The sequence below is a fragment of the Schistocerca serialis genome, unplaced genomic scaffold, assembly GCF_023864345.2.
Source record: "Schistocerca serialis cubense isolate TAMUIC-IGC-003099 unplaced genomic scaffold, iqSchSeri2.2 HiC_scaffold_314, whole genome shotgun sequence".
NCBI classification, from domain to species: Eukaryota; Metazoa; Arthropoda; class Insecta; order Orthoptera; family Acrididae; genus Schistocerca; species Schistocerca serialis.
This window is the reverse complement of record NW_026047883.1, coordinates 17,501-22,500: the sequence shown is the minus strand read 5'-3', so window position 1 is coordinate 22,500 and position 5,000 is coordinate 17,501. Positions and strand designations below refer to the sequence as shown.

At 59.4% G+C, this 5,000-nt stretch overlaps 1 pseudogene; it reads right to left on the bottom strand.

Moving 5' to 3' along the window:
• Positions 1–5,000, bottom strand: part of LOC126444936 (large subunit ribosomal RNA) — a 7,749-nt pseudogene that overhangs the window by 2,126 nt on the left and 623 nt on the right.

Here is a 5,000-nt window from a genome sequence, read left to right as displayed (position 1 = left end):
CAGGCATGAGATGTAGTCGCGGCCGGTTACGAACTGCCGCGTATTGGAGACCCAGCAGTGCTGCCCTGGTGTTCGGGCAGACTCGTGTAGCGCAGCGCCGTCGACCGACGAGTGCAGGCGGTCGGCCCAACACCGGCCCAACTGGTAACTGGACTTTATAACTTCCCCCTGCCATTGCAGGGCGTGGTCCAGTTGGTGAATTTCTCGCTGGATTAAGTCCTGGGAAGAATCGTCCACTGCCGCACCCAGTCCTTGCATCTTCGCCAATCTTCTCCTGCGAAGAAGAGGGCCCAGCCAGCGGGCTGCAGGCACCCCCAAGCCCCCATGAGAGATGGGGGCGTGGAAGTAACCGACCGGCGTATCTGCTGGCAGGTGCAGCCAAGATCGAAGGGCTGCACGAACACAGACGTCAAGGGAAGAGAGGGCCCCAAGACGAGTCCTCCCCAGGGCGAGGCCATGGGAAATACCCGGGAGGATGACAGAACGAAGGGCAAAAAGCCGCTGCTGAGGTTTGAGTGGTGCACGCGTGATGATGTCCAACTGCTTCTCGACCTCCCGCCGGGGATGAAAAAGACTGCGTCCGCACGTGGAAAATTGCAGGCCTAGATACTTGAAAGTATCTCCCATCGCCAGTGCTGGGATGTTGTTCCCCCCAGCACGAAAGATGACAGTCTCGTCGACCTTGGTTTTCTTCTCCCGGCCTGATGAGACAAGGGCGAGAGAAAAACACTTCCGTGGGTTGACCTCGAGCCCGAGATCCCCCAGGGCCGACGTGGCGATGGTGAGAAGTTCCTGCAATCCATCACGAGTCTCGGCGAACAGCAGGAGGTCATCAGCGAATGCAGCCGCATTTATCCGCCGTCCAAGAATGCGTGCACCAATATGAGCAGGCAGACGAGACAAGAGAATGTCAATGGACATGTTGAAGAGAATAGGAGACAGCGGGTCACCCTGCCGAACACCCCTCGAAGGCCGCACTAGATCTGACGACTTCCCATCCGCGCAGATAACCGTCGATCCTGCCTCATAGCATCCCTGGATGTAGTCAATGAACTCGACTGGCAGACCATGGGCCCTTAGCACAGGACCAAGGGCACCATGGGCAAGCGAGTCGAAGGCCTTTGACACATCCAGAGATGCCAAGTACAGCGAGCCGGCAGCTCGGCACGCCTGGGTCATCGCCAGATCCAGAAGAAAGGTGTTATGAAGCATCCCATCCTGAGGGATGAAAGCCCGCTGGCGACCGTCCAACACACAGTAGCGCATCAGGCGGCCAACCAGAACCTTGTGAAAGGCTCTGGTCAGCACCGAGCACACTGTGATCGGACGAAAGTCAGCAGGGGATGCTGCGGCGGTCTTCTTGGGCAGCAGGGTTGTTCTGGCCTGAAGGAGTCGGGATGGAAGGGAACGGGAAAGGAGGAGGAAATTAAGGATCTTGAGGAGAACCTCCCGGGGAAGGCGACGCAGTTGCGTCGGCGTGAGGCCATCAGGACCTGCAGCAGAATTGCGAGGCGGGAGAGCAGCAGTGGCTTCTTCTGCAGAAATGGGAGCCCAGAGGTCACGGAAGGGCACCCTCTTCGAGAATGGCAGCAGCTCATCGGACAGACCCTCCCCATGCGGAGGTCGAGACCTGACACGTGGTGGAGAGAAGAGGTCTGTCCAAAACTCAATCAGCCCTGGGATGGATGGTGGCTGATGCAAGAGTGTGCCATCAAGAAGTCCGTTGATACAGCGTGCTCCGTTCTTCTTGAAAGCACGCTGAACCACCGCATACTCCCATCTCCTGCGTGCACGCTTCCGCTCTGGGGGCTGTTGGGTCCGCACACTCGCAGCTTGGTGGACGGCTGGCTCCCTGCTGCCTACTTCGTCAAGAGCAGACAGCAACATAGCCTGGATTGTTTCACGGCTAGTGGTGGGACCCAGAGCCACGAGATCATCAAGCGAGCGGAATCGGCGGTCTGATTGGGGGAGTTCTGCTACAAATGACCAGATGGCTAGGTCAACATCTTCCCCACAAGGTGGAGACTGTGGCAAAGAATGACTGACTGCAGGCTCGCTAGGAGGACCCTGAAGGCCGCGATCCATGCCAGCAAGCTCGGTGACAAACTTCGCCACCATGTCTTTGTAGGGCTGCGCTCTACGCTGACATTTAATGGATTCCAGCGTACGCTCGGGGAAGGCCTTTGCAAGCTCCTGGTTTAAAAATCTGCAACCCTGGGTGGCAAGAGTCGCTTCTGCATGGGCCAGACGCAGGAGCTCTTCCTGGGACCACCTGGCCTTCTTCCTCTCGGTCTTGATCTCAGCATTAGCAGCAGTCGGATGGGCGCGACGCCGATGGACACCAAGTCCGGTCTTGGTGGAGAAGGACCGCATACAATCAGGGCAGATGGCGGGGAGCAGCGCTCGACCCGCACCGGTTGGCTGGTTGGCTGGCTCATCAGCTGGCACAGGCGCTCCAGCGGGAGGCCTGGTACCACGTTCGCTTCTATTAGTTGCACCAGCTGTAACAAAGGCAGGGGGGGAGGTAACCCCCAAGCCCGAAAAGCACCCTGCTCTGTCGGTCGGGATACTGGAAAGGTACACCTACGCGAAACCTTTCACAGCACCCTCACGACTCCCGCCACTTGAAGGCCAGAGCTAGGATTTCCCACCGAGAGGCTAATTGAACCATCATCCACCCGACATCACAAGGATGCTGAGGGGTGAATCGAGAGGGTCCATATATTACGCATCAGGTGGGCTTTGGGAGTCATAGTTACTCCCGCCGTTTACCCGCGCTTGCTTGAATTTCTTCACGTTGACATTCAGAGCACTGGGCAGAAATCACATTGCGTCAACACCCGCTAGGGCCATCGCAATGCTTTGTTTTAATTAGACAGTCGGATTCCCCCAGTCCGTGCCAGTTCTGAGTTGATCGTTGAATGGCGGCCGAAGAGAATCCGCGCACCCGCGCGCCCCCGGAGGAGCACGCTAAGGCGGACGCGGCCTCGCAGCAAGGAAGATCCGTGGGAGGCCAAGGCACGGGACCGAGCTCGGATCCTGCACGCAGGTTGAAGCACCGGGGCGCGAACGCCGCGCAGGCGCGCGCATCCTGCACCGCCGGCCAGCACGAGGCCGACCAACGGCGAGAGCAGACCACGCCCGCGCTAAACGCCCGCACTTACCGGCACCCCTACGGCACTCACCTCGCCCAGGCCCGGCACGTTAGCGCTGACCCACTTCCCGACCAAGCCCGACACGCCCCGATCCTCAGAGCCAATCCTTATCCCGAAGTTACGGATCCAATTTGCCGACTTCCCTTACCTACATTATTCTATCGACTAGAGGCTCTTCACCTTGGAGACCTGCTGCGGATATGGGTACGAACCGGCGCGACACCTCCACGTGGCCCTCTCCCGGATTTTCAAGGTCCGAGGGGAAGATCGGGACACCGCCGCAACTGCGGTGCTCTTCGCGTTCCAAACCCTATCTCCCTGCTAGAGGATTCCAGGGAACTCGAACGCTCATGCAGAAAAGAAAACTCTTCCCCGATCTCCCGACGGCGTCTCCGGGTCCTTTTGGGTTACCCCGACGAGCATCTCTAAAAGAGGGGCCCGACTTGTATCGGTTCCGCTGCCGGGTTCCGGAATAGGAACCGGATTCCCTTTCGCCCAACGGGGGCCAGCACAAAGCGCATCATGCTATGACGGCCCCCATCAACATCGGATTTCTCCTAGGGCTTAGGATCGACTGACTCGTGTGCAACGGCTGTTCACACGAAACCCTTCTCCGCGTCAGCCCTCCAGGGCCTCGCTGGAGTATTTGCTACTACCACCAAGATCTGCACCGACGGCGGCTCCAGGCAGGCTCACGCCCAGACCCTTCTGCGCCCACCGCCGCGACCCTCCTACTCGTCAGGGCTTCGCGGCCGGCCGCAAGGACCGGCCATGACTGCCAGACTGACGGCCGAGTATAGGCACGACGCTTCAGCGCCATCCATTTTCAGGGCTAGTTGCTTCGGCAGGTGAGTTGTTACACACTCCTTAGCGGATTCCGACTTCCATGGCCACCGTCCTGCTGTCTTAAGCAACCAACGCCTTTCATGGTTTCCCATGAGCGTCGATTCGGGCGCCTTAACTCGGCGTTTGGTTCATCCCACAGCGCCAGTTCTGCTTACCAAAAGTGGCCCACTTGGCACTCCGATCCGAGTCGTTTGCTCGCGGCTTCAGCATATCAAGCAAGCCGGAGATCTCACCCATTTAAAGTTTGAGAATAGGTTGAGGTCGTTTCGGCCCCAAGGCCTCTAATCATTCGCTTTACCGGATGAGACTCGTACGAGCACCAGCTATCCTGAGGGAAACTTCGGAGGGAACCAGCTACTAGATGGTTCGATTAGTCTTTCGCCCCTATACCCAGCTCCGACGATCGATTTGCACGTCAGAATCGCTACGGACCTCCATCAGGGTTTCCCCTGACTTCGTCCTGGCCAGGCATAGTTCACCATCTTTCGGGTCCCAACGTGTACGCTCTAGGTGCGCCTCACCTCGCAATGAGGACGAGACGCCCCGGGAGTGCGGAGGCCGCCGCCCCGTGAAGGGCGGGGAAGCCCCATCCTCCCTCGGCCCGCGCAAGGCGAGACCTTCACTTTCATTACGCCTTTAGGTTTCGTACAGCCCAATGACTCGCGCACATGTTAGACTCCTTGGTCCGTGTTTCAAGACGGGTCGTGAAATTGTCCAAAGCTGAAGCGCCGCTGACGGGAGCGATTATTCCGCCCGAGAGCATCCCGAGCCAACAGCGGCGCGGGTCCGGGGCCGGGCCAGGTAGGTCCGTCATCCGGGAAGAACCGCGCGCGCTTGCCGGGAGCCCGAGCGCCCAAAGGGGCGAATCGACTCCTCCAGATATACCGCCGGGCAGCCAGCCAGGACACCGGGGCTCTGCCCAACAGACGCGAACCGAGGCCCGCGGAAGGACAGGCTGCGCACCCGGGCCGTAGGCCGGCACCCAGCGGGTCGCGACGT